General features: G+C 43.4%; 1 protein-coding gene across 1 annotated transcript in view; it reads right to left on the minus strand.

Annotated features, from left to right (window-relative positions):
* The window catches only part of mipol1 (mirror-image polydactyly 1), a gene marked incomplete at its 5' end in the record, with an annotated part of 76,472 nt that overhangs the window by 4,889 nt on the left and 58,589 nt on the right, over positions 1-12,994 (minus strand).

The raw sequence follows: 12,994 nt of genomic DNA on the forward strand, positions 1-12,994 counted from the left end.
CCCCCCCTTTAGACAGCAAAACTACTGAGTTAAGTTGATAAAAAGATGGAGGTTTGGGTTCAAATCAGATGTGACATCACTTCCTGAAGGTTACCACGGTGACTCAGAATGTGACGTAGCTCCATTTGTTCCCTAAAGTTAAAAACACTTTTCGTTTTCTTTTCTAACGGGACATGAACCCCAGTCTCCTGGGTGAGAGGTCCCCCCCCCCCTCCCAGCCTGCCTCCTTACCTGGGCCCAGTTTTTCAAAAGTAATCCAATGGGATTTTGGATCATGGATTGGATCAAATCTTGGAAATGGGTTTTTCAAAAGCAAAAGAGGGATTCCAAACTAAGATCAGAGCATGTAATGGGATCTTACCTTTGATCTGGATCAAACCTGCCCTTTGAACTCGCTTTGGGATCGATTTGATCCAAAAAAACAGGATTATCCTGATCCAATCAGAAGGGTGGATTCAGTTTAACCGAATAAAATCAGAGAGTTTGTTTTTACTGAATGATCACAAAATCAATGTTTACTGATCATTCTCAATAGCAAAGCACTGCATCAACACACACAAGTTCACCATAATCTACAAAAGAACTACTTCCATGTGTGCCCTCATTTAGAAGTCTCCCAGCTAATCCTGCCTTGTAACTGACTGAAGTTGGAGAAACAGGCTTTCTTTTACTGTCTCTAGAGTTAGCTAGCTGACATGATCTACATCTGAGCTACTGAGCATGTGCGAGTGCAATCAAAGATAGTACAGAAGAAGAAGATGAAAAGAGGTCTCACTCTGTAGCTAAAACAGAAACCAGGTGAAAAGAGGATCTGCAGCAGTGAGAGAGAGCTGTGCAGTACAACAAAAATATGGTGTTTTTTGAAAATTAAACCATGTAAACCTATTCTAGTACAACCTTAAAATACAGTTATGAACCTGAAAATGAGCATAATATGGGCGCTTTAAAACAACTACTACAGCCATTAGAGGGCGTTGTCACTACAGACCTAAATATAGGGCAGAATGATGCTTATCTATGGGTGGGGGGGGGGGTGTTGTCCCCCTGTCAACCATGAAAAAACACTTTTGTTGTCCCTATCTCAATGTTTTAGTCGCTTTATTATTTTTATTTTCTTTACATTTCTGGTGCTTATTTCAACGTCCCATACTTTCTGATGTAATTTCTTTTTAAATAGGGTCAAATTTGAGCCGAAGACAACATGAGGGTTAAGGGAGGACAGACTCCAGGATGTAGTTTGTCTTCCACTGAAGGTTTTAGTTTTTGTTCAGTTTCAGTTTACTAAAAATGATTTCAGTTTTAGTTCATAGAAACCCTGACGTGAACAGAGCTTCTGTAGTGTTAGGAAGACTGACAGAAGTTGTGATTTTAGTAAACTAAACACACGGACAGATCTGTCTGAGAGATGATTTGATATTCTGCTCCGCGTGTCTCTGCAGGCGCTCGCCATCAATCCTGCTGATGTATGGAGACTCACAGCCGCTCTTCATACAACATCTCTCCTCAGTCATCACACGTTCACACGTTCACACAGCCGCTCGCTCTGCTGCACAGACTTCATACAACATCTCTTCTCAGTCATCACACGCTCACACGCTCACACGCTCACACATTCACACGTTCACACCTCAGTCATCACACGCTCACACCTCAGTCATCACACGCTCACATATTCACACACTCGCACATCAGTAATCACACGTTCACACACTCGCACATTCACACGTTCACACATCAGTAATCACAAGCTCACACATCATGCTCAGCTCTGTTAAACTGTTAAAGTGTTTATCCTCTCCACGCTCTCATCAACCCGGGAATCATTCTCTCCCAGCTTCATTATAAAGATATTATAAAGAGCGTACAGATATGTAATTATATTATATATAATAATATTATATCAGCAGACACTCCATGTGAAAGGACCAGGAAGTGAACGTCAACAACAGGAAAAGCTTTTGTTCCAGTCCTCTTTTGTACTAATAAAGTTTTTGATAATATTCAGCTTTAGGATGGTTTTGGTAAACAGGGACATGTTCTGAGTTAGCAGGTCAAAGGTCAACAATACGCACACCCACACACCGTGTGTTCGTGTCGGCCGCTGTCCATTTCCTAAGGTTCTGAAATGCAAACATTTTTTGACTACTTTTATTTTTTTTTTAAAGGGTGTGTGCCTGTGAGCACCCACGGAGGAAAACATAAATCGGCGCCTGTGGCCTTCGGTGTTTGTTACGGACGTAAAAAGTCTCCTGTACAGGCCGCTACATGGCAGCGTAACGTCTGCAGAGAGGAGGTTCACCCACTACCATCCTCTATAATCAGAGAAACTGGAGACACCGGACAGAGAGCAGAGTAACGTCTGTAGGGGTTCCAACACTACCATCCTCTATAATCAGAGAAACTAGAGACACCGGACAGAGAGCAGAGTAACGTCTGCTGGGGTTCCTACACTACCATCCTCTATAATCAGAGAAACTGGAGACACCAGACAGAGAGCAGAGTAACGTCTGTAGGGGTTCCAACACTACCATCCTCTATAATCAAAGAAACTGGAGACACCGGACAGAGAGCAGAGTAACGTCTGTAGGGGTTCCACCACTACCATCCTCTATAATCAGAGAAACTGGAAACACCAGACAGAGAGCAGAGTAACGTCTGTAGGGGTTCCAACACTACCATCCTCTATAATCAGAGAAACTGGAGACACCGGATAGAGAGCAGAGTAACGTCTGTAGGGGTTCCAACACTACCATCCTCTATAATCAGAGAAACTAGAGACACCGGACAGAGAGCAGAGTAACGTCTGTAGGGGTTCCAACACTACCATCCTCTATAATCAGAGAAACTGGAGACACCGGATAGAGAGCAGAGTAACGTCTGTAGGGGTTCCACCACTACCATCCTCTATAATCAGAGAAACTGGAGACACCGGACAGAGAGCAGAGTAACGTCTGTAGGGGTTCCACCACTACCATCCTCTATAATCAGAGAAACTGGAAACACCAGACAGAGAGCAGAGTAACGTCTGTAGGGGTTCCAACACTACCATCCTCTATAATCAGAGAAACTGGAGACACCAAACAGAGAGCAACGTAGGCGCGCTGCCGACAGCTACAACACTACCATCCTCTATAATCAGAGAAACTAGAGACACCGGACAGAGAGCAGCGTAAAGTCTGCTGGGGTTCCACCACTACCATCCTCTATAATCAGAGAAACTGGAGACACCGGACAGAGAGCAGAGTAACGTCTGTAGGGGTTCCAACACTACCATCCTCTATAATCAGAGAAACTAGAGACACCGGACAGAGAGCAGAGTAACGTCTGTAGGGGTTCCAACACTACCATCCTCTATAATCAGAGAAACTGGAGACACCAAACAGAGAGCAGCGTAACGTCTGCTGGGGTTCCACCATTACCATCCTCTATAATCAGAGAAACTGGAGACACCAGACAGAGAGCAGAGTAACGTCTGCAGGGGTTCCAACACTACCATCCTCTATAATCAGAGAAACTGGAGACACCGGACAGAGAGCAGAGTAACGTCTGTTGGGGTTACTGTCAAGTATATAGAGGGAAACAGAGAGACACTGAAGGGGGTGGTTTTTGCGTGGTATCTGACACTGACCAAGCGGGACCGGGTTGGTTGGAGAGCCTTCAGGTTCCTACTAGTATGTTGTAGGGCTGCCACCTCTTAGTCGATTAGTCGACTAATCGGTCGTTTTGGTCTTAGTCGACTAAGATTTCTTTAGTCGATTAGTCATTTTTTATGCTTATTCATGCTTAATTATTTATTTCAGGAAACTTCTGAGCACATTTATGGTAAACACAGCTCTGTCAATTAAATCAACTAATCGATTAGTCGACAAAATCCTATAAGTGTTAGTCGACTAAGAATATCTTTAGTCGAGGACAGCCCTAGTTGTGTTTCTACATTATACTGTCAAGTATAGAGTAGAAACACAGACAGACAGAGAGACAGAGAGAGACAGACAGACAGACAGAGAGAGACAGACAGACAGACAGAGAGGGACCTACTAGTATGTTGTGTTTCTATATTATACTGTCAACACTGCAGTAAAACCTTCTAAACCAAAACCACCAAACTGGACATGTTCCAGCAGGAATGTGATCTGAACTTTGGGAAATTAACAACAGCTGCCCATTAAGTTGAATCTAATCTAATTTAAAGCCAAGACTACATCTTTCCCTGGCGTTAGCATGTAGCTACATGTAGCCGTGGCTGTCTGCAGCAGATGACCAGCTCGCTGTGAAATCACACGGAGCCGAGAGCAGAACAACCTGTTGAAATCTGCTGATGTCATGATCTGAAGATTTGGACACGTTGATCATGAACTTCTGACCTGCTGAGTCACTGTACTTCCTCTTTAGATCAGCTGCTGCACACCTCCCCAACCATACACTTGGGGAGGCGTTTTCCCGGTGGGCCGACGCACTTTTGGGCCGAATCGCCGATATGAATCTTCTTATATACTGTCTATGATATGAATAAGGCCTTTTTTTTAATTTTTTGGCAGGGCTGGCCCAACAAGAACTCACAGCGGCCCATTGGTTAATTTTCTTTATTGGCACTGGCCTGACCCAATCAAATCCCACTCCGGCCGCAAATTTACGAGTCCCACTATGGCCACGCCTCCCAGCCCTGAGACACAAAGCTGTAATATTATGCTGGAAGTTTAGCATCCACGTTAAAATGGACACCAAAATGCAAGGGAGGTGCAGAGAAATTACAGGACAAAAAGATTAAGAATCTACAGGCGGATTCCTCAAAATGTGCCAAAATTTCTGACATGTTTGGGGCTGTAGTAGCTGCTTCAACATCAGCATTACCTGAAGTAGAGGAAGGAGGAGAGGTGGCTGGCTACAGAGAAGCAGAAACAGCATCATGACAGGGAAGAAGCTGAGGAGGAGGAGAGTGACCATGACAGGGCCATGGGAGCGAGTGAGGAAAGTGTGTATGTGTGTGTGTGTGTGTGTGCGTGCGTGCGTGCGTGTCACGTTATAACGACAATAAGCAGTTTGGCTGTAACATTAAAGTTAGTGGCTGTCAGGTAACCTAACTGTTTAAGCTTACATTGAAAATGCTAGCGGTTAGCCTGTTGGGTAGCTGGAAAGTCTGTGTGATCTATAAAATCAGTGATGATAAGCATCAGTGTTCCTTGAATGGCTTAATTAGCTTCTCTTGTGTTGGTGCTCTTTTCCAGGACATATACTACTCTCAGCTGTATTATAGCTTTTGGGAATGGTTATGGTAATGGTTATTGTATTTAGCAGACACTTTAGCGACAAAATATGAATTTTACAATAGTTAAAATTAACAGTAAACTGTTTTTAAAGTTGCTAAGCCAATATTAAGCAAAAGAGTAATAATAACAATGACAATACAATATCAATAATAAAAAATAATAAAAATACCATAAATATACATAACTCTAAGAATGAATGAATTATTTAAGTGTAAGATCAACAGATAAGTCTTGAGACCCATCTTAAAGGATCCAAAACGATCACATGAATGCTGAACATTAGGCAACTCATATCATAGAATGCACGCATATTTTAAGAGGACTGTCTGAAGGGAATGGGTCTGACCAATCACGGTGGGTGTGGGCCGCCTGGACCAAAAATGCCAGGGCCCATTTTTTGTCCCAGTTAAAACCTTTCCTTTTAGTATTCTGTGGTTGTCAGTGCTGAGTTCATGTGTAGAGCCCCTGGTGATACTTCATGTTGTGTTGAGCCTTCTTAGTGTTTTAAAAATAGTGATTTTGATGCTATCATAGTAGTGTCGGTAGCGCTCCCATTCAAAAGGCCATTTGCCCAAAAACGACAATACGGTCAATCTTAAAAGTGCCGTTTCCGTCCTAATTATGCTTTTAAACAAAAGTTTGACTCTGGTACATTCACACAAAGACCCTAGGTTGCATTTTGGAGAGAGATAAGTTTTAACATTTAAGCTTACAACTGATTCAGATTCAGATAACTTTATTAGTCCCCAAGGGGCAATTCAGTTTTACAGCCAACCCATCCATTAAGGGTTAAACTAACTTAAAAAGTGCATTAAATAAGTGCATTAGCACGCAATCTATATAATGTAATGCTATAAAATAATAAATTAAAATAAACAACAGACAATAAATAGTACTGCAGCAGTCATACATCCCCCTGTATACAGAAGCTTCTCTCTCTCTCATGACCCAATCATTACACCCACACACACACACACACACACACACACACTCTGTCTGCTCTCTGGACAACTCGGGTGTTCCAGAGAGAACAGAGATCTTTTAACTGGCTACCAATGATTTTTGAGCATACCTTAACGTTGTCGTTCAAGCTCTTTTTGTCTTCTACGGTTAGTCCATTAAACCAACATATGAAAGAAAATGTTAATAGGCTCTCAATGAAGGCTTGATAAAATGTGCAAAACATATGACTCTTGCTCGTCTTTCCCAAACCAAGGCTGCGGGCCATGATTGGCCCACAGGACAGACTTTAGACATGCTTGTCTTAGGGCGTTTTCACACCTGTAGTTTGTTTGCTTTGGTCCGAATCAGTTGGTGAGTTAGTAAATTTGGAGCAATTTGCCCTCGGTCGGTTTGGTTTGGTTTCACACCTGGAAAAATCCAAGTGTACCAAAATGCGTCATTACAAATCAGCCAAGAACGTCCAGCCCTCTTATTGGTCGGATGTCTGGGGGCGGGAGCAAGAAAGTAAATACAGGAAGGTCCTGTGTTCTGGACTGGACTAGTGCATATTTCTTGCATCTCCATGGTTAAACCAGCTCATTTCATTAAAATTATCAGACATTGTTTCACGACAGAAGTTACTACGTCTGCTCTGGTCACCGAGACTTCGCTCTGCTCTGCTGGCGTCTGTCTCCAACTTTAGCGGCAGCTGGTTTGACCACGGAGATACGAGTGACGGACGGCGAGCTTGACCGCTGTCTATTTCACTGCAAGTGGCTACAGTCTGCTCCTCTGCTGCATCGCGGGTTGCTAAACACACTACAGACAATAGCTCAGACTGGAGGAGTATATATAGTTGGTGCGGCAAACGAACTCTAGTACGATTCAACCGAACTAAAGGCTGTCGGTGTGAAAACGCCCTTAGAGCGTAAGTCCCTCAGCTAAGGAGAAATGAAGCCTTAGGTGTCAAACTTGAGGAGAAAACTAAAGGTGTTTTGTGCAACAGGTCCTCAGACTTTCATCACCTTTAAACAGCAGCAGCTGTTGTCAGATATAAGAGGGAGAGTCATGATCTCTGTTCAACATTTCAACACTCTCTGATCTAAAGATCTGGACATGTTTCACACGAACTTTAGACTCGCTGAGTCACTCTACTTCATCTTTAGATCAGCCGCCGTGCAAACTAACACTTTATAATAACAGCACTTATAGTGTACAAATATTACGGTGCAAATCCTCCATAATAACAGCAATGCTCCAAGGTCCAAAAGCGCCTGGCTTTTAAAGGGAATGGGAGATGATCTCTGATTGGTTGATTGCATGTTACACCCAAAACACACCTCTGATTAATGAAGACACTAAGTACAACCCTTTAGGACCAGGCGCCCGGTGCACGGAGCCTTTTATCAGCCGTCACTAGCAAAAGTGGATTTGGACACGCCCTAAACACACCTGCACCAGGCGCTTCACACCGTGACCTTCGATCGTTAATATAGGGCCCTGAGAATGTACACTCACCCAAAGGATTATTAGGAACACCTGTAAGATTTCTTGTTAATGCAATTATCTAATCAACCAATCACATGGCAGCTGCTTCAATGCATTTAGGGGTGTGGTCCAGGTCTAGACAATCTCCTGAACTCCAAACTGAACATCAGAATGGGAAAGAAAGGTGATCTAAGCTACTTTTAGCGTGGCATGGTTGTTGGTGCCAGACAGGCTGGTCTGCTCAGTTACTGGGATTCTCACCCACAACCATTTCTAGTAGAGTGCGGATTGGGCCGCATTTTTCTGTCCGAGCCCGACCCTGAGTCCGACACAGTTAAATCTAATTTTTTTTCTCATACTAATGACACTTGTAGGTTTGTAGGAAGGCATTCGGAAATGTCAACAGATGAGGCATCAGTGCACACGGGGCAACAAGCGCACGTTAACACAGGCGCGCACCTGCATAATAAGCTGTTTTAAATTTAAAACAGGGTCCTGACGGTACGCCATCCTCTGATTTCTAGGGGTTACAAAGAATGGCCTGAAAAAGGAAAAACATCCAGTATGCTGCAGTCCTGGGGGGCCAAAATGCCTTGTTGATGCTAGAGGTCAGAGGAGAATGGGCCGACTGATTCAAGCTGATAGAAGATCAACTTTGACTCAAATAACCACTCGTTACAACTGAGGTCTGCAGCAAAGCATTTGTGAAGCAGACTGATGTCATGAAGTGGTGTATGTATGACACGCCAACTCGTATGCCATTATTGGCGTGTTATCAAGACGCATAGTCCCTTTTTAGCGTGTTTATCAACGCAGTTTAGCCTCCATTGACTTACATGACCTTGTGATTGCGTGTGAATTGACGCCGTAGAGAGTAGTATGAAAGGTCCCGCGTGTGGCGTTTCCTAAACCCAACCATTGCCTCGTAATAACACGCCACGTGGCTTTAGAAAGTGACGTGTATGTTTACGCTGTGACGGTGCAGCGTAGACATACACGCAGATAGCTCAAAATGCGTCCAGGTAACACGCCACTTGGCTTTAAAGTGGCGTGTATGTTTATGCAAAGTCATGATATCAAGTTGCGTGAAGCCACAACACGCCCAACCTTGAGGTGGATGGGCTACAGCAGCAGAAGACCCCCCTGGGTACCACTCATCTCCACTAACAATAGGAACATGAGGCGACAATTTGCACGAAACAGTTGAAGACTGTAAAAATGTTGCCTGGTCTGATGAGTCTCGATTTCTGTTGAGACATTAGGATAGTAGAGTCCGAATTTGGCGTAAACAGAATGAGAACATGGATCCCTCATGCCTTGTTACCACTGGGCAGGCTGGTGGTGGTGGTGGTGTAATGGTGTGGGGGATCAGTCATGCCTTGTTACCACTGGGCAGGCTGGTGGTGGTGGTGGTCTAATGGTGTGGGGGATCAGTCATGCCTTGTTACCACTGGGCAGGCTGCTCCTGGTGGTCTAATGGTGTGGGGGACCCATCATGCCTTGTTACCACTGGGCAGGCTGCTCCTGGTGGTCTAATGGTGTGGGGGACCCATCATGCCTTGTTACCAGTGGGCAGGCTGATGGTGGGGGTATAATGGTGTGGGGGATGCTATCCTCTCAATATGGGCCAACATTTCTAAAGAATGCTGCCAGCACCTTGTAGAATCAATGGTACGAAGAATTAAGGCAGTTCTGAAGGAGAAAGGGGGTCAAACACGGTATTAGTATGGTGTTACTAATAATCCTTTAGGTGAGTGTTTGTCCCTCAGCTAAGGAGAAATTAACCATCAAACTTGAGGAGAAAGTAAAGGTGTTTTGTGCGAGTGGTCCCAGACTTTGATCACCTTTAAACAGCAGCAGCTGTTGTCAGAGAGAAGAGGGAGAGTCATGCACGCAGCACAACTCTCTATCTGATCTCTGTTCAACATTTCAACTCTCTCTGATCACTTTGTTCTCTTCTCTACTTTAAGACTTTAAAGACATATCATCTGGTTCTTAAATATCTCTGATTTCTGCATTTAATCCAGAAAGAGAGAACATTATAAGCTGACTAACGGAGCTTTTATTAAAGGATCTTTGTGGAGGTTTACAAGATAATGATAAAAGATATTAAAATGAAGAGCACGTTACTTGATCCACTCAATGTGGAAGTTAAAGACTTCAAACTAAAGTTACAGACACTATATTATCTGTCTTTCTGTAGTGAAGATGATTCACTTACAGAATCTAGATTTTAAAGTCAGTTTACAGGATTTAAATGTTCTTAAAGAGACTAAAACGGACCAAACAGCTGAGCTGGGAGAGCAACCGAAACTAAGATTAAGAATCTGGTTTTTATGATTCAAGATCAGGATTTTAACACTCGTGTTGTCATCCCGTCAACCTGCAACTTTGTGTTGTTCTGGGTCTAAATTTTAATATTTTGTTTTTTCTATACTTTTTTGGCGTTTTTGTAATAATTTACCAGTTTTTGTTGCTTTTCCCAATGTTTTTTAGTCATTTTTTCAGCGTTTAAAAAAATAAATGTTTTGTCCATTTTTCCATGTTCTTTTGTCATAGATGTGATATAGAAAGGTTTTGTAAACGGGGACAACAGGAGGGTTAAGAATCTGTTTTTTAAACAGTTTTTTATGATTCAAGATCAGGATTTTAAACAGCTTGTTCTCAACACATACATACAGTGCTAAGCTTAAGTTTATGAACCCATGCTAAAGTTGACTAAAAAGAGGAATAAAAAAAATCATCTTTTGGAAATTGATCTTAATGTCTTAATTAAAAAAATTGGGAAAATCCAACCTTTAAGGACACCACATTTCTTTGTGAATGAATAATGTATCACAAATAAATAAATGTTCTTCCTTAAAATACAGGGGGCATAAGTCAGTCCACCCCTATGTTAAATTCCCATATATATCACATACCCTTCACCATACCTACAGATTGGCATGGGGTAATTAAGATCATCTCTCAATGTAAATCAAACCAGTTATTAGGCTAACTGAAATAAAACCATGCCAATCTGTAAGTTATGGTGAAGGCTATGTGATGATGTGGGGGCCAAGGGAACTTTATCAGGATGCATAGTATCCTGGATCCATGAAATAACTGGCCTTTAAAAATAAACATCTGCCTGCTTCTATGGGAATTTAACATAAGGGTGTACTTACTTACAGTTGTGTTCAAAATAATAGCAGTCCAACATCACTAACCTCATAAATCAAATGTTTTGGTAGAAGTGATATTTCTACGTGGCAAATCATTTACTAGTAAGTGTTGTATAGTCATAGAAAACCATCAGACCAACAGTCATGACATGCATGCTGCTCATTCTGTGTTATTGAATCTGTAATTGAAAGGGTCATGTTCAAAATAATAGCAGTGTTGTGTTCAATTAGTGAGTGAAAAGGTGTTTTTTTCAAGGTTGAGGGTTAAAGAGGAAGTACAGTGACTCAGCAGGTTAGAAGTTCATGATCAATGTGTCCAAATCTTCAGATCATGACATCAGCAGATTTCAACAGGTTGTTCTGCTCTCGGCTCCGTGTGATGTCACAGCGAGCTGGTCATCTGCTGCAGACAGCCACGGCCACATGTAGCTACATGCTAACGCCAGGGAAAGATGTAGTCTTGGCTTTTAATGTTTGTTCTGGATTAAATGCAGAAATCAGAGATATTTAAGAACCAGATGATATGTCTTTAAAGTCTTAAAGTAGAGAAGAGAACAAAGTGATCAGAGAGAGTTGAAACAGAGATCAGATAGAGAGTTATGCTGCGTCCATGACTCTCCCTCTTCTCTCTGACAACAGCTGCTGCTGTTTAAAGGTGATCAAAGTCTGGGACCACTCGCACAAAACACCTTCACTTTCTCCTCAAGTTTGACACCTAAGGCTTCATTTCTCCTTAGCTGAAGGACTTACACTCTAAGGGTCCTATCTTGCACCCAGCGCAGCGCAGAGCCTGACCCAAGTGTCTCTGCTAGTTTAAGACCGTCCAGCGCCCACGTGGTTTAAATAGCAAATGCACCTGCACCCACCTGTGGCCCATGGTTGTGCTGGTCTTACAGGGAGGTGTGTTCAGGTGCATTCTGGGCGTGCTGGTCTTACAGGGAGGTGTATTCAGGTGCATTCAGGGAGGTGTGTTCAGGTGCATTCAGGGAGGTGTGTTCAGGTGCATTCTGGTCTTACAGGGAGGTGTGTTCATGGGCATGCTGGTCTTACAGGGAGGTGTGTTCAGGTGCATGCTGGTCTTACAGGGAGGTGTGTTCAGGTTCATGCTGGTCTTACAGGGAGGTGTGTTCAGGTGCATGCTGGTCTTACAGGGAGGTGTGTTCAGGTGCATGCTGGTCTTAAAGGGAGGTGGGTTCAGGTGCATTCTGGTCTTACAGGGAGATGTGTTCAGGTCCATTCTGGGCGTGCTGGTCTTACAAGGAGGTGTGTTCAGGTGCATTCTGGGAATATTGCTATCTTGAGGCAGCGGGAAGTGATGGCACCATTGACCAACAAAAACCTGGTCTAAAGTCAATAACGCAGCATTTCATTGTTATTTCAACAATAAACACAAGGGTGAAGGAAGGAAGGAAGCAAATGTTGTTCATGCTGGTTATAGTACATTTCACACTGAAATACTCAGCAAAATGGGTCGTTTCAGACATTGCTCTGAGGAACAGCGGACTTTGATTAAAAAGTTGATTGGAGAGGGGAAAACATATAAAGAAGTGCAGAAAAATTATAGGCTGCTCGGCCAAAATAATTTCAAATGCCTTGAAATGGCATCCAAAGCCTGAACGACGTGGGAAAAAAAGGTCAACTACCATTCAAATGGATCGAAGAACAGCCACAATGGCAAAGGCTCAACCAATGATCAGCTCCAGGACCATCAAAGAAGACTTAAAGTTACCTGTGAGTACTGTTAGGATCAGAAGAAGGCTATGTGAAGCTAAGCTATCAGCTAGAAGGCCCCGCAATGTCAGCTTAGTTAGAACTCAGCCGCCAGACTCATCACCTGCTCCAAATCCTGGCACCACATCACTCCAGTCCTAAAACAACTCCATTGGCTTCCTATCTCCCACCGGATCACCTACAAAATCCTGGTCCCCACCTACAAAGCCCTCCACCATCTGGCCCCCTCATACCTCACTGACCTCCTCTCCCCGTACCAACCCTCACGGTCCCTCAGATCCACCTCAGCTGGTCTCCTCTCCCCCTACCAACCCTCATGGTCCCTCAGATCCACCTCAGCTGGTCTCCTCTCCCCATACAAACTCTCACGGTCCCTCAGATCCACCTCAGCCGGTCTCCTCT

This window comes from Perca fluviatilis, chromosome 20 (genome assembly GCF_010015445.1).
Source record: "Perca fluviatilis chromosome 20, GENO_Pfluv_1.0, whole genome shotgun sequence".
Taxonomy (NCBI): Eukaryota; Metazoa; Chordata; class Actinopteri; order Perciformes; family Percidae; genus Perca; species Perca fluviatilis.